The sequence below is a fragment of the Prionailurus viverrinus genome, chromosome E2 (genome assembly GCF_022837055.1).
Source record: "Prionailurus viverrinus isolate Anna chromosome E2, UM_Priviv_1.0, whole genome shotgun sequence".
Lineage (NCBI taxonomy): Eukaryota > Metazoa > Chordata > Mammalia > Carnivora > Felidae > Prionailurus > Prionailurus viverrinus.
The window spans coordinates 37,667,812-37,695,766 of NC_062575.1; the positions used below are offsets into that span (position 1 = coordinate 37,667,812).

At 39.7% G+C, this 27,955-nt stretch overlaps 1 pseudogene; it reads left to right on the forward strand.

Annotated features, from left to right (window-relative positions):
- Positions 1–809: 809 nt before the first annotated feature.
- On the forward strand, positions 810–25,909 carry LOC125152550 (peptidyl-prolyl cis-trans isomerase A-like; annotated as a pseudogene).
- Positions 25,910–27,955: the final 2,046 nt, after the last annotated feature.

A 27,955-nucleotide genomic window follows, 5' to 3' on the forward strand; every position in this document is an offset into this window, starting at 1 on the left:
ACTATCCTACAATTGGACTTGTTTTGTAAACATGAGGGGAAATGGGGAGAAGTCCCCTATGTTTGATGTTTTGGGGCTTTAAGAGAAAAATTGTGACATGTGTATGCAATGCAAGGTCAACCCTGGCTTATTGGCAGCCCTTTCCAAGGTCCAGAAATCAGGAGAAGAAACAATTAAGGGCCCATTACCTGTACCCAAAGCAGACCTAGAGAAGGAGGAAGGGAAATCTTCCACCTCAACTTCCTCCTCCTTGGGTCCTCGATCTATATATCCAGACTTAAAAGAAAAAAACCCCATAAATGTGCACTTCTGCTCCCTGCTATCCACCTTACTCAGGCCCTCCCCATAATGTAACAGGTGTGTTTCCTCCACAAGAAGTTAAGAGTGCCAGGAGAAGGGACACAAAGAGGCACCACTATGATAAGATTACAAGTACCTTTTTCATTACAAGATTCAAGACAGATAAAAGGAGATCTAGGTAAATTTTCTCATGATCCAAGTAAGTATATAGAGGCCTTTCAGACTATCACGTATGTTTTTGAGTTGACCTGGAAAGATACAATGCTTTTGTTGAATCAGACTCTTAATGCTGAAACATGGGGTTCTGGTAGCGGTTGAGAGATATGGGGATGAGCAACTCATTAATTATCATGGGCCAATTATGTGGCCTTTCAGGGCACTGGAAATGAGAATGTCCTCAGAGGGAACAATTGAAGTCGAAACCCATAAGCCACGCCCCTTGTGTGGAGACAGTCACTGGAGATATGAATGCCTTCAGGGACCTCAATCTGCAAGGGCTCAGATAACCAATGTCCCTGAAAGGGACGGATGCTGCCCAGGGTTCTTTACAGTGGCTCCCCCCAACCAATTACTTATTGGAAATCCAGAACCTCAGGTAACTCTAGATATAGAAGGAAAAATGGTTGATTTCCTGGAGCCACATTTTTTTGTCCTTTCCACCTCCTGACCAACTATCCAAATGCAGTGTAACTATTAAAGGCATCTCCAGAAAATTTAAGACTAAATTTTTTTTCTCAGCCACTGGGGTGCATATGGGGAGACTTGATTGTTTCACATTCTTTTTTGATAATGCCAGAGAGCCTCACTCCCTTGCTAGAAAGAGACATTATGACTGAATTAGAAACTACAGAAACTATGACTGAATTAGAAACTACTAGCTCCAGGACAGACAAACAATTGCCTAAACTTACAGCAATCTGGATATCAAAGGTCAATCTTTCCTTGAGGTAAATTACACCTGATGGAGTTGTTCCTATAGAAACTGGATGGCCAAAGGAAGATTTGAAGATTGAGAACCAAAATCTAGTTCAGGTACTTAGTTATTCTAATCAACACTATTACAAGATCCAAATAAGTATGGGAAAGAGAGGAAAAACTATAGTCAAATTAATAAAAAATATGACCAGACATGCCAGGGATTTTTTTGATGGCTACAATGTGTCTTTCCCTCCTATGGTGTGGCTTCCTCCCTAGGAGGCATTACATTTGGAATATTGATGTTTGTTGGTCTAATATTCTTTTTGTGTGTCATTTGTAGATGCTGTTGCATATGCAAAAAAAAAAAAAAAAAAAGACATCCAAGAAAATTTTGCTAGTGCAGATTTTCCAAACACCCTTCCATTATATCAGACATCTGGATCGACCGCTGAACCTGCCCTGTCTTTCTGTCATCATCCACCCCTCCCTGCCTGCCCTTCAGCAGGAAGCAGTTAAGATCTGTTGGTCTTGTCCCAATTCCTAAAGGCAGTTAGGGGTAAAGGGGTCACATGTTCAGAGAGGGGAATAGCTGGGAGCATCTGACCACAGCAAAGCCCCTTGGGCATAAGGTTCCTCTTAAGAATGTAAGACACATCTCCTCCCCCTAAGGTTCCCATCAGGAATTTGACAAAGACCTGACTAAAAATAAGTAATAGACCATAAAATGTATGACCCACAAGGAACAGTATGGCCATAGACCACCCCTCATACAATGGAAATGAGCCAATCAGGAATGGACAACCCAGCACCTAGAGCTATCAAGCCAATAAGGGTAGAACCTGAGAAGGAACAAGGGGGAAGGAAAGGGGAGAACGACCAGAAAAACAAGGACCCTTGCCTATAGTTGCAGGAATTCACTTTCCAATGCCTCCTCTCTGTAAAGAGAGCTTTTCTACTATTCTTCCTTTCTGATCTCATACTCTAATAAACTTTTGCAAGCTTCTCTTTCTGTGTCCACCTCTTCATTCTTTGAAGCAGTGAGACAACGAACACTGGGTATTGAGGTAAAAAATCCTGCAACACATCCTCCCAGCAAATCAAGATTCACCAACCCACAAGCTCCCCTAGCCTCCTTGTTTCAGTTTTTATCAAGGCTTCATTAGATAGGCATGATTGATTACATCATTGACCATTGGTGATTGAACTCAATGTCTAGACTCACTCACCTCCCTGGAATTTACAGGTGGGGCTGAAAGTTCCAATCCTCTAATCACGGTGCATGGCCAGCTCCTCCCTTGAAACTATCTAAGGGCTCACCTTCAGCCACCTTCTTAGCATAAACTCAGATATGGTTAAGAGGGACTCATTATGAATAACTAAAGACACTCCTATTACTCATGATATTCCAAGGGTTTTAGAAGCTCTGTGCCGGGAACTGAGAACAAAGACCACATATGTTTTGTTTTATCATTTCATTTTACTTTTTTTCATCATCGTAAGTGTCTCTTTAATCCCTATCACCTATTTCATCCACATCCCCACCCACCTCCCCTCTGGTAACCATCAGTTTGTTTTCTGTAGTTAAGAGTCTGTTTCTGGGGAGCCTGGGTGGCTCAGTTGGTTAAGCAGCCAACTTCGGCTCAGGTCATGATCTCGCGGTCCGTGAGTTCGAGCCCCGTGTCGGGCTCTGTGCTGACAGCTCAGAGCCTGGAGCCTGTTTCAGATTCTGTGTCTCCTCTCTCTGACCCTCCCCCGTTCATGCTCTGTCTCTCTCTGTCTCAAAAATAAATAAATGTTAAAAAAAATTTTTTTTTTAAAAGTCTGTTTCTTGGTTTGTCTTTTTTTTCTTTGCTCATTTGTTTCTTAAATTCCACATATGAGTGACATCATATAGTATTTATCTTTTTCTGACTGACATTTCTCTTAGCATTATACTCTCTAGCTCTATCCATGTCGTTACAAATGGCAAGATTTCATTATCTTTTTATGGCTGAATAATATTCCATTATATATACAGGGATGCCTGGGTGGCTTAGTTGGTTAAGCTCCCAACTCTTGATATCGGTTCAGGTCTTAATCTCATGGTCATGGGATGGAACCCCACATTAGGCTCCACACTGAGCACAGAGCCTGCTTGGGATTCTCTCTCTTTACCTCTCTGACCCTCCCCCCTCTCAAAATAAGTAAACATTAAAAAATATTTCATTATATATATAAATATATATATCTCATTATATATAATATATATATATTATATATATATATATATTACAGCACCCCATAACAGTCTATTTTTAAATTGATACCAATTTAACTATAATCACATACAAAAATTCTACTTCTATATGGCTCCATCTTCCCAAATTTTATATTATTAATGTCAAAGTTCCATCTTTATATATTCTGTACCCATTATATGGATTTATAATTATTCATAAGGAGGAGCTGGAAGTAAGTCTATACTTAGAGAACCAGTACTGTGGTCTTCCAGTTTCAAGGTTCTAGTTCTGGGCCCTAGCTTTTCTTTCTTGCCTCAGACTCAGGCCCTCAGCATGCTGGATTTGGTACCTGACTAGGCACTTTGATTACAAGTGCAGAGCTCCTCTTTCTCAGGACACAGAGGACAGAAGCTTTTGAAAAAATTGGAAAAATAGACCATAGAATAATAACATATCTGAGAAAAAGGCAAATTCTACAAAGACTTGTACTAGTCTAGAGCACCCAGGTCCCTACTGTAGTCAGGGTCTCACAGAGATCAGGAAAGGCTCCAGCTAATTCCATTATTTAAGGGTCACTTTCATTAAGGAGGAAAAAAGGCCAAAGCAGGGTATAACAATTGTGGTATCCTTTTATTTATTTATTTAGTAAACTTTTTCATATAAAAATGCTCAAACTCATAGAAAAGTAGGACATTCATATATCCACCAACAAGATTCAGCAACTGTTAACATTTTTGCTATATTTGTTTCATTTATATATAAATAATTCATCAAATCAAAGATGACACTGATTGTAAGACACCCCATTATTTTACATGAAAATAAAATAAAGAAAACACTGCTATTAATTGTTTAAACACCACCAATTTCTAAGATACATTCCAATTTTTAGGGATATTAAGATATAAAAAAAGAAACGTGTCTAAAGATTGTGTGTTACATAACTCCACTGTATGAAGTCCTACATCAGGTAAAACTGATCTATGGTGAAAGAGATAATCAGAACAGTGGCTCCCTCAGTGAGGGGCTGGAGAGAAGATTGACTTGGAAAAGGCAGGAGGAAATGTCCTGAGGAAAATATTCTGTATTTTGATAGAATAATGGCATTTATCAAAACCCATTTCTTTGTAAGATTTAACATGTGTATATAATACATAATACTATATTATATCTCAGAAATTAAAATAACAAAATGATTTTTGTTTTTGCTAAAGCATTTAAAAGGTAAGTTAAAGTAAATTCTTCATGGGGAAAAACTGAGAGCTTTTACCCTGAGATCAGGAACACGACAGGGATGTCCACTCTCACTGCTGTTGTTTAACATAGTGTTGGAAGTTCTAGCATCAGCAATCAGACAACAAAAGGAAATCAAAGGCATCAAAATTGGCAAAGATGAAGTCAAGCTTTCACTTTTTGCAGATGACATGATATTATACATGGAAAACCCGATAAACTCCACCAAAAGTCTGCTAGAACTGATACATGAATTCAGCAAAGTTGCAGAATACAAAATCAATGTACAGAAATCAGTTGCATTCTTATACAGTAATAATGAAGCAACAGAAAGACAAATAAAGAAACTGATGCCATTCACAATTGCACCAAGAAGCATAAAATACCTAGGAATAAATCTAACCAAAGATGTAAAAGATCTGTATGCTGAAAACTATAGAAAGCTTATGAAGGAAATTGAAGAAGATATAAAGAAATGGAAAAACATTCCGTGCTCATGGATTGGAAGAATAAATATTGTCAAAATGTCAATACTACCCAAAGCTATCTACACATTCAATGCAATCCCAAACAAAATTGCACCAGCATTCTTCTCGAAACTAGAACAAACAATCCTAAAATTCATATGGAACCACAAAAGGCCCCGAATAGCCAAAGGAATTTTGAAGAAGACCAAAGCAGGAGGCATCACAATCCCAGACTTTAGCCTCTACTACAAAGCTGTCATCATCAAGACAGCATGGTATTGGCACAAAAGCAGACACACAGACCAATGGAATAGAATAGAAACCCCAGAACTAGACCCACAAACGTATGGCCAACTCATCTTTGACAAAGCAGGAAAGAACATCCAATGGAAAAAAGACAGTCTCTTTAACCAATGGTGCTGGGAGAACTGGACAGCAACATGCAGAAGGTTGAAACTAGACCACTTTCTCACACTATTCACAAAAATAAACTCAAAATGGATAAAGGACCTGAATGTGAGACAGGAAACCATCAAAACCCTAGAAGAGAAAGCAGGAAAAGACCTCTCTGACCTCAGCCATAGCACACTCTTACTCGACACATCCCCAAAGGCAAGGGAATTAAAAGCAAAAATGAACTACTGGGACCTTATGAAGATAGAAAGCTTCTGCACAGCAAAGGAAACAACCAACAAAACTAAAAGGCAACCAATGGAATGGGAAAAGATATTTGCAAATGACATATCGGACAAAGGGCTAGTATCCAAAATCTATAAAGAGCTCACCAAACTCCACACCCGAAAAACAAATAATCCAGTGAAGAAATGGGCAGAAAACATGAATAGACACTTCTCTAAAGAAGACATCCGTATGGCCAATAGGCACATGAAAAGATGCTCAACGTCGCTCCTCAGCAGGGAAATACAAATCAAAACCACACTCAGATATCACCTCACGCCAGTTAGAGTGACCAAAATGAACAAATCAGGAGACTATGGATGCTGGCGAGGATGTGGAGAAACGGGAACCCTCTTGCACTGTTGGTGGGAATGCAAACTGGTGCAGCCACTCTGGAAAACAGTGTGGAGGTTCCTCAAAAAATTAAAAATAGACCTACCCTATGACCCAGCAATAGCACTGCTAGGAATTTACCCAAGGGATACAGGAGTACTGATGCATAGGGGCACTTGTACCCCAATGTTTATAGCAGCACTCTCAACAACAGCCAGATTATGGAAAGAGCCTAAATGTCCATCAACTGATGAATGGATAAAGAAATTGTGGTTTATATACACAATGGAGTACTACATGGCAATGAGAAAGAATGAAATATGGCCCTTTGTAGCAACGTGGATGGAACTGGAGAGTGTTATGCTAAGTGAAATAAGCCATAGAGAGAAAGACAGATACCATATGGTTTCACTCTTATGTGGATCCTGAGAAACTAACAGAAACCCATGGGGGAGGGGAAGAAAAAAAAAAGAGGTTAGAGTGGGAGAGAGCCAAAGCATAAGAGACTGTTAAAAACTGAGAACAAACTGAGGGTTGATGGGGGGTGGGAGGGAGGGGAGGGTGGGTGATGGGTATTGAGGAGGGCATCTTTTGGGATGAGCACTGGGTGTTGTATGGAAACCAATTTGACAATAAACTTCATATATTGAAAAAATAATAATCAAGTAAATTCTTCAGCATGCATCTCCAAAAAATAAGAACATTCTACTATATAACTGCAATGCCCTTATTTCATACCTAAAAATTTAACAACAATAGTTTCCTAATATTATCTTTGGTTCATATTCAAATTTCTCTAAATGTAATTGTCTAGTGTTTTATTTTACTTTTTTGAAAGAGAGCATGCACATGTGCCTGTGAGCAAGTGGTGGGGGGCAGAGGGAGATGGAGAGAATCTTGAGCAGGCTCCATGCTTAGCATGGAGCCTGATGTGGGGCTTGATCTCATGATTGTGAGATCATGACCTGAGCTGAGATTAAGAGTTGGCTGCTTAAACTGACTGAGCCACTCAGGTGCCCCTATGTTTGTTGTTTTTAAGCTTTTTTTTTAATTTTAATTTTTAAATTTTATTTGAGAGAGAGAGAGAAAGGGAGTAATGTAGAGGGGCAGAGGGAGAGAGAGACAGAGAGACAGAGAGGAGAGAATCCTCAACAGGCTCCATGACCAGCAAGGAGCCCAACATGGGCCTGGATCCCATGATCCTGGGATCATGACCTGAGCCCAAATCAAGGGTCAGATGCTCAACTTACTGAGCCACCCAGGTGCCCCTTAAAAGTTTTATTAAAAAATAAAACACATATACAGAAAACTATACCAAGCATAACATATGGCTTTGGAAATTAACATAAGGTGAACTCTCTTATAACCACCACTTACAATAAGAGATAGAACTTTGCTGGCCACTCAGAAGTAATTCATGTTTCATCTTAATCACAACCAACCCTTTTTCAAAATGACTACAATTCTGGGCAAGATTCCCTGAGTTTTGGCATGTTGATAGCAGGTTGTTTGTTTCTGTGCCCTTTATACTCAGTTGGATACAAAATCTTTGGCTCACATTTTCTTTCCTTGATATGTTAAATATGTGACTCTATTTTCTTCCAGCATAAAGAATTGCTGTTGAAAATCTAGTGGAAATCTAATTTTCTTTCCATTATAATTCATTTGGCCTTTTGGCCTAGATACAAAAAAGGATCAATTTTATTCTTTCTCTTTGAAGTTTAGAATATGTCTTAGTGTTTGTCTTTCTGGGTCAATATTTTCAGTTTTAAGGGGTGCCTTTTCAAAATGTAGTTTAAAATCTTTATTTTAAGAAAGTTTTCTTGAATAATTATTTTTACTATTTGTCATGTTGTTGCCTTGGTTTGGTTTTCATTTGCAGTAACCCCTAAAAAACATGTTATATATTATTTACATGGCTTCAGTGTTTGTCACTTTCTATCAGATCTTCTTTCTCTTTATTCTTTAAAAGCTTTCTTTTTTCACCTTCTACTTCTCATATAAGGCAATATCTATAGTCTATATATACTCTTGTTTCTTTCTGGTTTAGTTTTATTTCTGAAATCACTTTTATTCTGAATTTTCTTTAAGTTCTGTCACTTAACTGCAGTATTTTTCTAGTTCTGATTCATGTTAATCTTTGATACCCTGTATCTTTTGAAGTATCTTTTAGCTAGTTTTGAAATACTAGTTTATATTTTTCATCAATTTTGTGGAAGGGAACTTGGTCAATTAGCTTTAGGAATCCACATTGTTTAAACTGCTCCAGCTTCTTCAGATCTTATCGGGGACCCCTTGTACTCATCCAATATTGGAACAGGCAAACCGTCTGTTGCTTCAACTGCTTTGCTTGAATCAGCCCATTCTGCCTTCCATAAATACAATTTTGCCATCCCATCAGTTGCCCTGTTTCTTCCCTCTGCTTTCTCCTGTATCAATGTGAATATAATGCAGATTTTGTAATACTGGTACTAGTTGTCCTCACTCTCTTGTGTTTTTGAATTTTGTGGGGACACCTTGTCATTTGACCTTTTTGTCCACAGTTGTTTTTGGTTTTACTATCTAGTTACTGTCTGCTTGTTTTTTTTTTTTTTTGGATGGGGAGGGGATTCAGGGAGATTAGAAAACCATGCCACTGCTGTCTCTTTCCAGAATTGTCGGGGGGGGGGGGGTGTGAGTGGGAAACGTGACAGGAGAGCTCAGGAAGCAAATTATATTTTCATCCAGGACCATGTGCCTAAACCACAGTTAAATGTGAATAGGAGAAGATGGGTCCCCGGAAGCAAGCTATCATATTTTTGAACTCTATATCAAAAAAGAGGAAACAACAGATGTTCACTACAGTGTTTTATGTAACATTTCATTTGAGGGATTCTACTATTAAAAAAAAAAAGAAAGGTATGATAGCTCTTCCTCAGCACTGTCTGTAGGAGGTGGCAGAGGTCTCCTACTTCATCATGGTCACCCTCAGACCTCTGGTGAAACCTGAGATCATTAAAAAGAGGACCAAGAAGTTCATCTGGTACCAGTCAGACCCATATGTCAAAATTAAGTGAAACTAGTAGAAACCCAGAGCCATAGGGTGCTCAGACGATTCAAGGGCTAGATCTTGATGCCCAACATTGGTTAAGGGAGCAACAAGAAAACAAAGCACATGCTGCCTGGTGGCTTCCAGAAGTTCCTAGTCTGAACTGTCAAGGAGCTTGAAGTGTTGCTAATGTGCAACAAATCTTACTGTGCAGAGAGTGCTTACAATGTCTCCTCCAAGAACCACAAAGCCATTAGGGAAAAAGCAGCTCAGCTGGCCATCAGAGTCACCAATCGTGGCACCAGGTTGTGTAGTGAAGAAAATGAATAGACATACAGCTTATGTGCACATCATATTTGTGTTAATAAAACCATAAAACTACCAAAAAAAGTATGATAATACTTGTCTAAGATAATGCAGTTACATGACTTGTCCTTTAACCCTATTTTAAAGTTAACTTTTAATTATATGAATGACTTACAAATACATTCCTTTATAAGAGATTAACACGTACATAAGGCTAAAGTCCTCTTTGACCAGCTCACCAATCCAAATCCCCTGGCTATTTTTTGATGCCTGGCTGACTTTGCCCTATCTTCAACAAACTTCTGGTCCACAACCTTCTGCCCTGCTGACAGAGCATTTAAAGTCATTTTGACATTAACTAAAGTTAAATGTAATGATGAAAATGAACCTGCTAATAGCCATTTGGGGAGGATTATCTGTGCTGTTTTCCATTTGTACAAAAAATTTAAAACTTGAGAATGGTTGAGAATTTAAGAAATTTTGCTCTTTCTCTGTTCTATAGCATGGTGAGGGCCTTAGACATTGTTCTATCTTTGATCAGCAAATCTTACTATTCCACCACAGTATTGGTAACTAATGGGCTTTTGGGCTCCCCTTTCATAAGGTTTGTGGAGATTGTTTTGATTACAGTGCATTATGATTCAAGTTGCAAAAAAACATACTCATATTGGCTATTAAAAAGGGATACACTGGTTCATGGAACCACACAGTGTGGAGGTATTTGACACCTCAAGAGTCACTGGATTCAGGGCCCCAATGAGGTCATGGCAATACTATGCCTTACTCAACTTCAGGGGCTCCCATTATATTGCATGGCATGAGCCCAACACTAGGTACTCTTGGCAATGACCCCATAGTCCTGTGCTGGGAGGTCTTCTCTTTGTTCTGCTTTCTCTGTTGACTCCCTCTTAGTGGTCTCTCTTCATAGCAGTAAAGTGCTGTAGTAACTCATCTCCCCACACTCCCCACTTGCTTCTCAGGAGAGAACAGAGGACTTCTTTCTCCCAAAGGCCCCAGGAAAAATTCCATCGTGATTCACTGGCTCTGATTGGGTCACAGTCCCAGCTCTGAGCCAATCACTGAGGTCAGGAGAAAACTGATGTGCTGATTGGCTCATGCCTAATCAAGGTTGGCAGCTTCTTTAGCATCTCTTGAGTGGTAGCAGTGGGTAGGAGGACACCAGGAATGGTTAACAGTGTGGGGCTGTGACAAGGAATGGTTCCATCTGACTTAGATGGCACCCCCTCTTACAAGGCAACATATCATAGCAGTTGGGAGTGTTGACTATGGAGCCTAATGACCTTGGTTCCAAAATTGACATAACCATTTAAGAGTTATGTGACCTTGGGAAATTACCAAACCTCTTTGGGCCTCAGCTTCTTCATCTGAAAAGTAGGGGATGACAGCAATACCCCCCATAAGATTGTGCGACATAAAATTGATTATATATGCATAAAACACTTAGAATAGAGAAAGGCATTGGATAAGATCTAAAGTCTTTGCCATTATTGACAGATTTAATGATCCTGAGGAGAAAGTAGGGGAAATATTCCGTACAGCAAGTCTTCAATAAAGGGTAGTGTTCCTTTAATCTAAGGTGGGATAAGCTAAGATAAAGTGACTGGAAGTGACCCCTTTCATCAACTCATCCATCTTAGTTTGGAAAGATATGCTTGCAGGTTCCATGCATATGCATGATGAGGTATGGTTTGCATTGAGGAGATGGGGGGGTGGGGTGAGGGCATCACTGTAGAATGCCATTAAGAGCAATTCATTGTGAGATTTGATTTACAAACATTGTTCTAGAACTTTAGACTCTGATTCATGATTCTGCTCCCAGCCTTGGGAGCAGCAACCACTTCAGTTTGTGATGCAACATGCTGACTTATAAACCATTTATAGCTCTCCTCCATACTTAACACAGCCATCCCACAAATGACTCAGGTTGCAACTAGAGGGGAAACTGGGGACTGTGACTGAACTTTCTCTATAATGGAGTGTAAATTGTCCTTTTGAATAGTGCCTTTTTCATAAATCTCAGGTCTTGAACATGGTAATTAAGAGAAGCCTGAAAAACAAAAGAGGCTTGTGTTCCAGGCCTTCTTTTCAAATCCCCAATGTTGAATTCTCTGTGCCTGTGTCTCCGCCTGGCATTTGATTTCTCCCAACAGCCTCCTCCCACCCTTTTCTTAGTAACAATCTCAGATCCTGGCAGCAAATGGCATGCAAAGCTGGGCACATTTTTATTCTACGCAGATAGCGTTATATAAATCTTCTTGCTTTAAAGTAATTTCTTTTGCCCTTTATTTCTTTTGTGTGCCTTTGGGAGTCTGCTTGGATTCTTAATGGGCCATATCCTTGGCTGGCTTTGCTCATGCTTTTAAGCAGAACAATGGATTCCAATGACTTTCATCCAGGCATTCACACATTTAATGAGGACCTACTATGTGGCAGTTGCTGATGTAATCAGAAGGCTCCTCCCTATCCTTTTAAGCTAGTTTTTCTGTCCAACAAACTCTACTTTAGAACTGCCCCCTTTTCTTTTCTTTTCTTTCCTTTTCTTTCTTTCACTTTCCTTTCTTTTCTTTTCTTCTTCTTTTTTTAAAAGGCATAGTCTTAGCTAAAAGGCCTAATTCCTATATGGTTATCCCTATTCTGGGTGGCTAATGAAATGAGATCAAGGCCATCAATTCTCCCAGGACTGTATCAGGCTATGTTACATTTCCCTGTTTTCTAACATTATTCTAAGGGCATCTTCCTCCTGTCATTCATCTTGCTTATTTTCCTAAAGTTAGGTCAACATCATGACTCTTCAGGAAAACATTCCTGGATCCTTCTGATTTATATGTTCCTCCCCTAGACTCCCTTGGGTCCACCCTTCTTGGAGAAAGCATTGCAGTTGGACTGTGAGCAGTGATTTACTTGGCTATCTCCTTCACTAGCATAGAAGCCAGGCAGGGACCGTGTCTGATTGGACTTACTATCTTCAGTGGATGAATCAACACATATTTACTAAGTACCTACTGTACCAGTGACTGTACTAGGCTCTTGGGACAACATGATCTTATTTCTTTGAAGATTACAATCTCATAGAAAGATATACACTAGGTTAATAGTTACATGTCATTATACAATCTTGAACTGATCAGTGCTTTGAAGGAAAAGAACAGGATATTAGGAGACTGTGTGGTAGGAGGACACAGAGGTTGGATAAACAGGACTTTTGCCTGAGTAGGAGTGCAGAGGGAAAGCTAGGAGGGCTTTCTGTCAGGAGACTTTGAGGTGTACTGAATGAGTCAGTAGATTGTGAGTAGGGGAGAGAGGAAAGGGAACTAGGCTGCTTGGTCATCATGGGCATCTGCTGACTTGGCTTGTCCTGTGTCCCTTCTCCAGGTGATATTACCCTGATTTTTCTTCTTGGGGATCTAAGCCTTCCTTATTTTCATTCTCACCACTGCCTTCTTTTAGTAATAGGCATTTGACTAGTGATCATGTGATTAGTCTAGGGATGAATTTGGACCTCAGTCAAGTCTGGGAGTCTCAGCAAAACTATTCTTTTAGTGCTTGGGAGTTTGTACTCAAAAGGAAAGGGAAAAAGATAGATGAAGACAGGTAGATTCTTGATGATTTTTTTTTCAGCACCTGGATCCAGCCATACCTAAAACTCATGTGTCTGATGAGTTTAATAATTGTGTCTAAATTCACATATGGCTCTCAAAGCTATTGGCTAAACCTCCCATCTTTTTATTTGGCTTAAGCTCATTTTCACAGGGCTTCAGTGACTTGCAACTAAAAGTGTCTTTATTAATACAATGATTTTAACTGATGTTACTCATTTGCTAAAGCCAAAAGGGCTTGGGGGAGGCCAGCCAAAGCAATCGTGGAGGTCAGTTAGCCAGAAGGAGAGGCAGCTGAAATACACTAATATTTCCTGTACTGACAGGGATTCCCCCAAGCCTTTATATTCTACATTCTCTTCCTCAGAGATCCAGACCCTTGGGTGTGCATCAGTGTTTAGTGTCTAGTAACAGATGCACTGAGGGAGAGCTGCTATAGGGAGATACAAATACAAACCTTCCCAGGCTCTGGCAAGGCAGGGTGGTCTGGTACCTGAGGTGCTGGAAAACCACAAGCTGCCTCTGTGTTGGAGGAATGAGGAACAACCATGATTTAAGAGTGGAGAGCTGGCAGGCAAACTGGTTTTTGCTGGACCTGCAGAGCCAGGCAAGCTGGGTCGGTCAGTGGCTTCTGTGAGCAATGGCACTGGTGGGTCATGTACGCCATCTAGTGCCAGATGTCACTTTTTGCAAGTTGTTTACTGGCTATTTCCAGCTGGAAGGTTTTTGAGGGCCAGTTGGAAGGAGGAGGTCACTACCTCTGTCTTTACATCAGGAAGAAACTCAAAATCAGATTTTCTATATTATCTCCAATTTACCTTCTTGCACTCCCAGAGCCTAACTTATTGGATAGGGGAAAAGGGTAATCATCTCACAATGTTAAACTTCTGTCTCATTTCAAACCTCTAAGGTACTATGAATTTTATAGATAGACCAGATAGATTTGATAGATAGATAGATAAGATAGGTGGGTGGATGGATGGATGGATGGATGAATGGATAGATGGATAGATGGATGGTTGGGTGGATAGGTAATTAAAAAAATAAATCCTGTAATGGTCATATTTATGATTCAGTGTTGGCAAGAAACAGCACACTCCAAAGCAGTACCTGGGGAGAGTTTAATGAAAGGGCTACTTACAAAGGAGTGAGAAGGAACCCAGGGAAACAATCAAGACCTGGGGAAGCATGCTAGAGTTAGTGGCAGTAGGAAGCAGCTACAACCCATAGGCCTGATGGAACAAAAAGAGGGAGAGGACCCAGCAGAATCTGCTCTATGGAAGAGGCCACTTGACAGGTGCTGTGGTCCCAGCTGCTGGTTCTTGACTGGGTTCCTGAGAAGCACACTAAGAAGAGGATTCATCTGTAAGTAATTTATTAAGGAAGTACTCCCAGGGCAGATGGGAAGTGAAGTGTGAGAAGCAGGGCAGCACAGGTGAGAAAGCCAGGCAAAGTGTGATCCCAGGCAAAGTCCTCTGGAGGGTAGTTTCAGCCTGATGCTATAGGGGAATTTTGGAGGGTAGGTTATGTTTCAGAAGACCTGCCTAGAGGCAGAGAGCCTTAGCATTGAAACCCTCAACCTGATAGTCACCAGTTAGGTGGGAGGGGAGGAAGCATGGGAGTTACCTAGGTCCTAGACCTTCTGAATGTTCAGTTAGGGTGAAGGGGTAGTTTTGAGGCTCTGCAAACACTGCCTTAACATAGCTGTAGGTGCTGGATGTTAGAAGAACACACTGAAAATCAGTTCAAAGGGATCTAAAGGGATCTGGGTGAAGCAAAGACATCTGTCTCATGTGGGGATGGGAGCTGGTGAAATGTGAGATGTCAGATGACTCCTGAAGGAGGAAGACACAGATGGTTTTGAAGTACAAAAGGATTGTTTGGGGGGAAGGAAGGTAATGCCTGTGAAAAATAAAGGGGGAGGCTGAGAACACAGTCATATCTGACAGTCAGCCAATCCCATGGGAACTCTGGAGCAAACACTGATCATGAGAGGGGTCATGCACTGGGCAGCAGTGACTTGTTGCCGTGTCTAGTCATTACCTGGTAGTTGACTAGGACAGGCAAGATCCTGAAGGTGGCACAACCGGAGGCTGTCTCCTTGCAGCTGAATAGCAACTTCTTTTAGAAGGGAGATCCAAACAGAGCACCTCCACAGCTGCCACACTTAATGAAATGTAGCATATTTGGTTGCCTCAGCCATCTCCTAACACTAAGAAAGAAGAGCCTGCCCACAAGGAGTATAGGTACAAGGGGCAGAGAGAGAAACATGAGAGAAACGTGGCCCTTGTGGTTCACATGAGCACATAGATCCAGCTGTGCCTGACACCCATAATATGCTTGGCTTTTTTGGTTATGTGAACTAATAAATACTCTGCTTATGTCATTTTGAGTTTGGGTTTTCTGTTTCAGCAAAAGAAAGATTCCTGATTCATACATTCCCTGAGCTTCACTTAACTGTAAATGAGGTTCATGATACCACTTTGCAGGGTTTGAGTTGAAAGAGGGACAATTAATGTAAAGCACAGGCACAGAGTAGATGCCCAATAAATAGCACTTAATATTATGAGAGGAAAAAGCAAAGGGTGCAAAGCAAGGTATAGACACCCCTGGAGGCACCTCTGTGTCCAGGGTAGGCCAGTGGGCTGAGTTCAGCACTCAGTAAGGATAGTGCCTGGTTGGGCTGTCCAGTGGGGCCCAGCTGTAAAGCAAGACTGGCCTCTTGAGTCACTGTGACCCTGTGGCTTTTCTGCAATGAGTGTTCCCTGACCCAGTGCATTATTGTCCATGTAGGAGTAAAAACAAGTCTTCTTTCTAGCCAAAGATGAGGATTGTCATCCTCTTTTTCTTTACCTGGACAGTCTTTGAATTTATTTTTGTTACTGTTGATTGTAAACTATGTAAATGGTTCTTTTGTGGAAGTATGTAAAGTTTATAATAAAATAAAAAGAATAAACGTGACCACATTTGCAGCATTGTGTTGATTCCAAAGCTTTGGGGAAAAACAACAACAACAAAACAAGAAAGAACAGAGACTTATAATTTATAACCCAAGAGCTATTTTCAGTTTTCTGAGAGAAATGGGAAATTTTATATTTTAAAAATCTCCTGGGCTTCCCACTGGTCTTCTTCTCTTCTCCCACCAAAAATTTCAAACCTTTAAAAGACTCCTTAGTAGAGACTCTGTGTTCTGAATGTTAAAACAATGACAGCAGTAGAGGTGGAGGCTGCTACATCTCATTTCTCCTAATCTCCCCGGGGAAGTTCATGTCCTAATTATTACAGAGAGCAAAAAGTGGCTTTGAATAGCTATTTTGGTTCATTGAGCACTTAATACCTGTTATTAAAGAAGCTCCTACCTGGTCTGATTGCTTGTTGTGAGACTAGAGCACCTACAGTTACTTTAATAGCATGCATGACAGCTCTTGGGTAAAGTAGATAATATCAAAAGCCAGTGGAAAGTGGAGTCCTCTGGCACCTGCTCTGGTTCTTACTTTCTTCCTGTCTTCAAGTCAAGGAGAGACTAGATGATTTTGACTGTTTTTTTCTCATTTTTCTTAGGGCTTGGGGGACCACAAAAGCCCATCTTTATGTCACTTCCCTTGTGGTGCCATCCCCAGCATGCCCTGGCAGAATTAATTATTGCTTCCTTTGGTATCTGTGGTAGCCAGCATCCAGAATGGCCTCCAATGATACCTGCTTCCTGGGTTACATGCCCTTACTTAGTACCATCCTACACTGAATGAGGCTGACCTGTGTGACCAATAGGATATTGCAGAAATGAGCATATAACTTCTGAAGTTAGGCCATAAAAGACATTGTGGAATCCTTCTTGTTCTCTCTTGGATCGCTTGCCCTGTGGAAGTTTAGCTGCTGTGTCATTAAAAGACAGTAGTTTTAAAAGATGTCCACAGATTCTTTGATACATCTCCCTTCAGGAAATGGAGCTTAATTCCTTTCTCCTTAAGTGTGACTGGACTTGTTGGCTCACTTCTAATGAACAGAATATAGCAGACATAATGATTTGTGATTTCTGAGATTTAGTCATGAAAGGAATCACAACTTTACCCTTGCTGTCTCAGACTACGTGATCTGGGGGGAAATTCCCTGACATGAGGACACTCAAACATCCCTGTGGATAGATCCATGAAGCAGGGAACTGGGACTGCCTGTTGACAACTATGGGAGTGAGTCTTCCAGGAGGCATAACCTGCAGCTCTGGTCAAGGCTACAGATGGCTGGGTTCTAGCTGACAACTTGACTACAACCTCTTCATGAAAGATTCTATGCCAGAATCACCCAGCTAAGCTGCTCCTAAATTTATAATCATTTAAGTTTTAATTAAGTCTTAAAAAATATATGTAATTTATTATTATCAGCTAAATTAGAGAAGGAAAATTTACTTATTTTTCACCCTAATATGGCAAAAGAAACTTTACTGTTTTTGGTTTGGTTTTGCCAAGAAAAGCCAAAGTTAACAGTCAAGAGCTAAGACTGTAGTATATTATTTGTGGAGGTATACTGCTTAATGAAACAATAAAACTATAAAAATGTAAATGACTTTACATACAAAACACAAAGAAGGGGCACCTGGCTGGCTCAGGCAGTAGAACATGTGACTTTTGATCTTGGGGTCATGAGTTCTGGCCCCACGCTGGGGGTAGAGATTATTAAACAAATACATAAATAAATATTTTTAAAAACCACAAAGAAATAAATTCAAAACCAAAATAATCTTTTTAGAAATCAGGGGGTAACTGACATATAACATTGTATGAGTTTCAAGTATACAACATAATGATTGTATATGTATATATTGCTAAATGATCACCTCGGCAAGTCTTCAGTGTGGTCCCTGTCCGCCCCGCCCCCACCTCCGCTGAGGGCTCTGCTATTTTGAGAGAAATACACCAGTGAGAGCTGGGGCTCCTTCCCAGGAGGAACTTAGGCTCACTTTGGTTTGTTTCCAGGGTGGGGTTATTTTAGAGATTCCCCAACCCCCCCCCCCCCCCCAGGCCTCCCTCTCCTGGTTTTGCTTGAATCTTGGCTGTTGGTGGCTCAGAGTGGGTGGGATAGGGCGGGGGTGGCCAGGGGTGCCCCATAGGGGCCCTGACCCTGTTGCTGTGTCCTCCTCTCTCCTGTTCCTGCTGCCCATGAGGGCCCCTGGACTAGCTGGGCCTGGGACCAAGGTGTCTGGACAGGCGGCTTGTTTGGAGAAGTGGCTGTTGGTGGAAGGCGGGGTGTCCCTACTTGACTCACCTTTTTGGTCAAAATAAAAAGAATTATCTCAGGTCAGAAAAAAAAAATACAGGAGGTGGCTGAGATGCCAGCAGCTCCAAGGGCAGGGGAGGGGGTGGTAGGGTGGGTAGAGTGGCACCAAGCGCAGCAGGGGTGAAGGTGGCAGCCAGTGGCCAGCAGGCAGCATAGGTCACATTCTCCTTGCTCCTAGGCCATGGGTGCCAGGGCAGCAGGGCAGCATGGACAATAAGTCAAGACAACTAAACAATAAGTCTAGTTAATATCTGTCACCATACAGTTACAAAATCTTTTTTTTTCTTTTCAAGATAATCTTTTAAAATAAATATTATTGGATTAAAAAGACAACAGAAAAATAGTGCAACTCCTTTTGAAAAAAACAGTTTGACAGTTCCTTAAAACACGAAACATAAGGGGAGGTTTCAAGATAGCAGCCTAGGAAGATCCTGATCTCACCTCTTCCCATGGACACAACAAATCTCCACCTACGTTCAGAATAATTGCCTCTGAAGATGACCTAGAACCTGGATGGACAGACCCTCCCAGCAAGGGATGGCACTGAGATGGGTAGAAGAGGCAGAGATGTGGCTATGCTAAGGAAAAAAAACTACACACCAGGTACAGCACTCCACTGTCAGGAGGGATCTCAAATGTACAGAAATTTTCCCTGAGGAGTGAGATATTTGAGCTCCAAATCAGGCACCCCAAACCTTAACTCTACACAAGAGAGATGATCTGGCAAAAAGCTATCTTTGAAAACTAACAGGGAATACTTCAAGGAAAACTATAGAACTATAGGGAAATGCACTTTTGAAGGGCTTGTGTGCAGACTCACTTGACCTAGAAACTAGCACAAAAACATCAGATGGAAAAGTACATAGATCATAGGTGAAGGAGACCCACTTATGAATGAGAGAACCAGCTGGAGAGGCAGGAGGCAGGAGGCAGCTGGGTCTCTCTCTGGGGATTGAAATTGGCAGCAACCATTTTTGCTACGTCATTCTGCTCTGCTGATCCCAGCAGTGATGGCTGCCATTTTTGGAATCTCCTTCTAGATTGCTAATGCCTTGGGGTATGACTTGCTGAAAGCATCACACAACCCTGTGTGTTGGCTGGGCCTCACAGCTGACAGAATGATAACTCTGCCCACAGCGCACCAGCAACAGTCAAAACTGGTCTTTATAGTTAGCTGAGACAGGAGCCATACCCCCCACCAGTGTACCCAAAGCACCTATGGCTCTGCCATACTACAAAGGCGACAAAATTGGAGCAGCTGGCTCTGGTGGCCAGTGATTGTACTTCCGGGTCCCACACAACATCTTTAATATAAGGCCATTCCTTCAAGACTGGGATACTTAGCTGTACTACCTAATACACAGAAACAAACATACAAAGTTAGGCAAAATGAAGAAAGAGAGGAATATGTTCTAAATGAAAGAACGAGATGAAATCTTAGAAAAAAACTAAATGAAGTGAAGATAAGCAATATACCTGATAAAGAGTTTAAAGTAATGGTCATAAAGATGCTTACCAAACTCAGGAGAAGAATAAACATAGTGAAAACTTCAACAAAGATAGAAAATATGAGAAAGTATCAATCAGAGCTGAAGACTATAACAGAAATAAACAATACACTAGAGGGAATCAACAGCAGATTAAATGATGCAGAAGAACAAATCAGTGATCTGGAAGACAGGGTAATGCAAATCACCAAAACTGAACAGCAAAAAGAAAAAGTATCTTTAAAAATGAGGATAGTTTAAAGACAACTACCAGGAATCACAGAGACTGCCACACAAGATGAATGCAGAGATCCACACCAAGACACACGCTGCAACTAAAATGTCAGAAAGTAAAGATGAAGAGAGAATCTTAAAAGCAGCAAAAGAAAAGCAAATAGTTATATATAAGGGAAACTTATATATAAGGGAAGCTGATTTTCCAGCAGAAACTTTGCAAGCTAGAAGAAAGTGGGACAGTATATCCCAAGTACTTAAAGGAAAAAAACTTATAACCAAGGAAATTCTACCCAGCAAGATTATCATTCAGAATTGAAAGGGAGATAGAAAGTTTCTCAGACAAACAAAAGCTAAAGGATTTAATCACCACCAAATGTGCTTTACAAGAAACATTAAAGGGATTTCTTTAAATGGAAAGAAAAGGCCATAACTGGACACAAGAAAATAAATGAAAGAAAAAATTCTAACTGGTAGAGGCAAACATATAGAAAAGGTAGTGGATCAACACTTATAAAACTAGTATGAGAGTTAAGAGACAAAAGTAGTAAAAGCCAATACATCTACATTAATTAGATAAGAAATACATTAAATAAAAACATGTAAATTATGACATCAAAACACTAAACGTGTAATGTTTTCGGAATGTGTCTGAACATAAATGACCACAAAATTAAACATTTTTTTTCATATTCATTTTTGAGAAAGAGAAAGACACACACAGAATATGAGTGGGGGAGGCGCAGAGAGAGAAGGAAACACAGAATCCTAAGCCAGCTCCAGGCTCTGAGCTGTCAGCACAGAGCCCGATGCGGCGCTCAAACTCATGAACCATGAGATCATGGCCTGAGCCGAAGTTGGATGCTCAACTGACGGAGCCACCCAGGTGCCCCTAAATGACCACCAACTTAAAATAGACTGCTACATTACACAGGTTGTTATGTAATCCAGTCAAAAGACATAAGGTGGCTAAATGGATAAAAAATATGCTGCCTACAAGAGACTCACTTCAGATCCAAAGACACACACAGAAGGAATGAGGGATGGGAATGGAAAGGAAAAGAAAGTTGGGATAACAATAATTATATCAGACAAAATATACTTTAGACAAAGGCTGTAAAAATTGACAAAGAATGGCATTATATAATGATTGGATCAAACCACAAGAAGAGATAACACTTATAAATATTTATGTGCCCACAATAGGAGCACCTAAATATATAAGCAAATATTAACAGACAAAAAGAGAGAAATTGACAGTAATATGATAATAGTAGGGAACTTTAAAACCCTACTCACATCAATGGATGGATCATCCAAACAGAAGATTAATAAGGAAACATTAACCTTGAGAACATCAATGGATAGAAGAGTACAATGGATTGAGAGAGAACATCAATGGATGGATCATCCAGACAGAAGATTAATAAGGTTGGGGTTGTGGGAGGGGGGATGGGCTAAGTGGGCTAAATGGGTAAGGGGCACTAAGGAATCTACTCCTGAAATCATTGTTGAACTATATGCTAACTAATTTGGATGTAAATTAAAAAAAATAAAAAATAAAACAGGTAAATAAATAAATAAATAAATAAAAAGAAGATTAATAAGGAAACATTAACCTTGAACAACACATTAGAACAAATAGACTTAATCTCTCTCGGAGAAAAGTCCTTCTAGGAACAGTAGAATACACATTCTTCTCAAGTGCACATGGGACATTCTCCAGGATAAATCACATATTAGGCAACAAAACAGTGTCAATAAATTTAAGAAGAGTAAATTAAGAAGATTAGAATTATATCAAGCATCTTTTTCAACCACAGTGCATGAAACTAGAAATCAACTACAAGAAGAAAAGTGGAAAATAACACCAACATGTGAAGACCAAACAACATGCTTCCAAACAACCAATGAGTCAATGAAGAAATCAACCAGGAAATAAAAAGTACTTTGGGGCAAATGAAAATGAAAACACAACACTCCAAACTGTATGGGATGCAGCAAAAACAGTTGTAAGAAGGAATTTTGTAGCAATAAAGGTCCCACCTCAAGAACAAGAAAAATCTCAAATAAACAGTTTAACTTTACATTTAAAGGAGCTAGAAAAAGAAGAACAAATAAAGTTCTAGCTACAGCAATTAGATAAGAAAAAAAGAATAAAAGGCATCCAGAAGAATAGCAGGAACTGCTGCCCAAACCACATCTCCTAACCAGAGAGTTGTGCAAAGCCTCAGTTCAGTTGAAGTAGTATCAGGTCTCATTTAACAAGCAAACCAGAGCACACCTAGTTAAAACTTGCCACATTCTGGCCAAGGACCAAGCACTGCCCACTGCAGGCAAAGAGAGCCCCTGAAGGAGACTGACCTGAGGGACAGAGCAGCCAAAACACAACACCGGGGTGCACAGAGCACACATCAGAGACAATCCGGGAAGAGCCAGGCCCCGGACACTATACAATCTCTTCTTCAAAAGGCCATTACTTCAGGAGCAGGAAACACAATGGGCTTTTCTAACACAGAGAAGAAGGCAGAGACTTAGACAAAATGTCAAAACAGAGGAATTCATCCCAAATGGAAGAACAAGATAAGGCCATGGCCAGAGATCTAAGCAAAACCGATATAAGTGGCATGCCTGATGGAGAATTTAAAGCAACAATCATAAGGATACTTGCTGGGCTTAAGAAAAGAATAGAAGACATCAGGGAGACCCTTACCACAGAGATAAAAGTTAAAAAAGAATCAGTCAAAAATGAAGAATACAATAACTGAGATTGGAAACAGGCTTGATGCAATGAACAGCAGACTGTAAGAAGCAAAGGAACAAAAAAGTAACATAGAAGACAAAATAATAGAAAATAATTAAACTGAACAAAAGAGAGAAAGAATAATTATGGAACACAAGAATAGACTTAGAGAACTTAGTGACTCCATCTAATGTAATCACATTACATTTATAGGATTATTATAGGAGTCCCAGAAGAAGAGAGAAAAAGAGGCAAAAAAATTTAACTATTAGTTAAAAACTTCCCTAATGTAGGAAAGGAAACAGACATCCAGATCCAGGAGGCACAGAGAACTCCTATAACATCCATGGTCAAGATATTGTAATTAAATTTGCAAAATATAGTGATAATGAAAAAAATCTCAAAAGCAGCAAGACAAAAGAATTCCTTAACTTACAAGGGAAAACGCATAATGCTAACTGTAGATTTCTCAACAGAAAGTTGGCAGGTCAGAAGGGAGTGGCATGATATGCATAAGAAAAATATCTAGCCAAGAATACTCTATCCAGCAAGGCTATCATTCAGAATAGAAGGAGAGATAGTTTCCTAGACAAACAAAAACTAAAGGAGTTTGTGACCACTACACCAGCTCTGCAAGAAATATTAAAGGGGATTCTGAGTGGAAAGGAAAGACCAAAAGTGAGAAAGACAAGAAAGGATCAGAGAAAAATCTCAAGAAACAATGACAAAACAAGTAATAAAATGCACTAAATGTATATTTATCAATAATTATTTTGATTCTAAATGGACTAAACATTCAAAGACATATGGTATCAGAACAGATAAAAAAAAAAACAACCAACCAAGAGCCATTTATATGCTCTAAATGGATTAGAGCATTTATATGCTCTAAATGAATCTCTAAAAAGAGATTCATTTTAGACCTAAAGACACCTGCAAATCGAAAGTCAGGGAATGGAGAAACATTAATCATGCAAATGGATGTCAAAAGAAAGCCAGAGTAGCAATACTTATATCAGATGAACTAGACTTTAAAACAAAAACTGTAACAAGAGATGATAATAAACAAGAAGATTTAACAATTATAAATATTTATACACCCAACAATAAGGCACTCAAATATAAAACAAACAATTAGAACAAACATAAAGGAACTAATTGATAATAATACAATAATAGTAGGGGAGTTTAACACCCCACTTATAGCAATGGACAGACAGATCATCTAAACAGAAAATCAATAAACAATAACATTCAATGATACACTGGACCAGATGGACTTAACAGATATATTGAGAACATTCTACCTTAAAACAGCAGAATACACATTCTTTTCAAGTGCACATGGAACACTCTCCAAAATATATCACATACTAGGTCACCAATCAGGCCTCAACAAACAAAAAGATACCAAAACACTATGAAACTTGAAGTCAGCAAGAAGAAAAATTTGGAAAGACCACAAAGACATGGAGGTTAAACAACATGCTACTAAACAATGAATGGGTCAACCAGGAAATCAAAGAAGAAATTAAAAAAAAAACATGGAAATAAATGAAAATGAAAACAGCACAGTCTAACTCCTTTGGGATGCAGCTAAAGAGAGAAGTAAATAGCAATACAGGCCTACCTTAAGAAGCAAGAAAAATGTCATATAAACAACCTAACTTTACACCCAAAGGAGCTAGAAAAAAAAAAAGAACAATAAATGAAGCCTATAGCTAGCAGAAGGAAGGAAATAATAAAGATTAGAGCAAAAATAAATGATATAGAACAAACAAACAAAAAAAACCAATAGAACAGATCAATGAAATCAGGAGATGGTTCTTTGAAAAAATTAATAGTTGATAAACCCTTAGCCACACTTATCAAAAGGAAAAGAGAAAGGACCCAAATAAATAAAATCACAAGTGAGAGAAGAGAAATAACAACCAACACCACAGAAATACAAACAATTGTGAGGGAATATTATGAAAAACTATATGCCAACAAATTGGACAATCTAGAAGAAATGGATGAATTCCTAGAAACATATAAATGACCAATATTGAAACAGGAAGAAATAGAAAACTTGAACAGACTGATAACCAGCAAATAAACTGAATCAGTAATCAAAACATCTCCCAACAAACAAAAGTACAGGGCCAGATGGCTTCATGGGGGAATTCTACCAAACATTTAACGTTTATTTATTTTTGGGACAGAGAGAGACAGAGCATGAACAGGGGAGGGGCAGAGAGAGAGGGAGACACAGAATCGGAAACAGGCTCCAGGCTCTGAGCCATCAGCCCAGAGCCTGACGCGGGGCTCGAACTCACGGACGGTGAGATCGTGACCTGGCTGAAGTCGGACGCTCAACCGACTGCGCCACCCAGGCGCCCCAATTCTACCAAACATTTAAAGAAGAGTTAATACCTTTCTTCTCGAACTATTCCAAAATAATAGAAAAGGAAGGAAAACTTCCAAATTCATTTTATGATGCCACATTAGCCTCATATCAAAATCAGATAAAGAATCCACTAGAAAAGAGAACTACAGGCCTTGCAGACACTGCCACCCTGGAGCCACCTGCGGTTCCCAGCTATGGTCAACCTCACTGTTCTTCAACATTGCTGTAGACAGTGAGCACTTGGTCCGTGTCTCCTTTGAGCTGTTTGCAGACAAAGGTCCAAAGACAGCAGAAAACTTTTGTACTGTAAGCACTGGGGAGAAAATATTGGTTATAAAGGTTCCTGCTTTCACAGGATTATTCCAGCATTTATGTGCCAGGGTGGTACCTTCACGTGCCATAATGGCATTGCTGGCAAGTCCGTCTATGGGGAGAAATCTGATGATAAGAATTTCATTCTGAAGCATACAAGTCCTGGCATCTTGTCCATGGCAAATGCTGGACCCAACACAAATGGTTTCCAGTTTTTCATCTGCACTGCCAAGACCTAGTGGTTGGATGGCAAGCATGTGGTCTTTGGCAAGGTGAAAGAGTGCATGAATATTGTGGAAGCCATGGAGCACTTTGGGCCCAGGAATGGCAAGACCAGCAAAAAGATAACTATTGCTAACTGTGCACAAATCTAATAAATTTGACTTGTGTTTTATCTTAACTTCCAGACCACTCCTGTACCTCAAGAGGGCACCCTTTTGTCCCCATCTGCTTGAAATATCCTATAATCTTTGTGCTCTCACTGCAGTTCTATGGGTTCCATATTTTCCTTATTCCCTTCCAAGTCTAGCTGGATTGCAGAGTTAAGTTCATGATTATTGAATAAAAACAAAAGAACAACAACAGCAAAAAGAACTACAAGCCAATATCCCTGATAAACATTGGTAAAAAAAATTCTAAATAAAGTACGAGCATACTGATTCCAACAACGTGTTTGTTTATTTTTAAAGTTTATTTAGTTTGAGAGAAAGAGGGAGAGAAGGAGAGAGAACATGAGCAATGGAGGAGAAGAGAGAGAAAGAGAGAGAGAGAGAGAGAGAGAGAGAGAATTCCAAGCAGGTTTTGCACTGTCAGCACAGAGCCCAATATGGGGCATGAAGTCATGAAATGTGAGATCATGACCCAAGCCAAAACCAAGAGTCAGATGCTCAACTGATTGAGCCACTCAGATGTCCCCCAACAATACATTTAAAAAATCATTCACCACCATCAAGTGGGATTTATTCTTGAGATGCAACAGTGATTCAATATTCACAAGGCAATCAGTGTGATACAACACATTAATAAATGAAAGGGTAAGAACATTATAATCATTTCAATAGATGCAGAAAAAGTATATAACAAAATGTAACATCCATTCATGATAGAAACCATCAACAAAGTAGGTTTAGAGGGAATATACCTCAACATAATAAAGACCATATATGAAAAACCCACAGTGAATATCATCCTCAATGGGGAAAAACTGAGAGCTTTTCTTCTATGGTCAGAAATGAGATAAGGATGTCCACTCTCACCACTGTATTCAACATAGTACTAGAAGTCATAGCCACAGCAATCAGACAACATAAAGAGAAAAAAAGGCATCCATATTGGCAAGGAAGAAGTAAAACTATTTGCAGATGACATGATACTCTATATAGAAAACCCCAAAGAACTGTTAGAAGTGATATACAAGTTCAGTAAAGGTGCAAGATACAAAATCAACATACAGAAACCTGTTGCATTTCTATACACCAATAATGAAGCAGCAGAAAGAGAAATTAAGGAATCAATCCCATTTATAATTGTACCCAAACCAATTAGATACCTAGGAATAAATACTTAGCTAAACAGGCAAAAGACCTGTATTCTGAAAACTATAAACATTCATGAAAGAAATTCAAGATGATGCCAAGAAATGGAAAAATATCCCATGCTCAAGTGTTGGGAGAACAAATGTTGTTAAAATGCCTATACTACCCAAAGCAATCTATACATTTAATGCAATTCCTATCAAATACCAACAGCATTTTCATGGAGCTAGAATAAGCAATCCTAAAATTTGTATAGAATTACAAAAGACTTCGAATAGCCAAAGCAACCTAGAAAAAGCAAAGCAAAGCTGGAAGCATCACAATTCCAGACTTCAAGTTATAGTAGTGAACAAAATAGTAAGGTCCTGTCACAAAAACAGACACATAGATCAATGGAATGGAATAGAAAACCCAGAAATGAACCCACAATTATATGGCCAGCTAATTTTCAACAAAACAGAAAAGAATATCCAATGGGAAAAAGTCTCTTTAACAAATGATTTAAGGAAAAATGGACAGAAATATGCAAAAGAATGAAACTGGACCACTTTCTTACACCATACACAAAAACAATTTCAAGATGGATTAAAGACCTAAATGCGAGGGGCGCCTGGGTGGCGCAGTCGGTTAAGCGTCCGACTTCAGCCAGGTCATGATCTCGCGGTCCGTGAGTTCGAGCCCCGCGTCAGGCTCTGGGCTGATGGCTCAGAGCCTGGAGCCTGTTTCCGATTCTGTGTCTCCCTCTCTCTCTGCCCCTCCCCTGTTCATGCTCTGTCTCCCTCTGTCCCAAAAATAAATAAACGTTGAAAAAAAAAATTAAAAAAAATTGTTTAAAGACCTAAATGTGAGACCTGAAATCATAAAAATCCTAGAGATGAACACAGG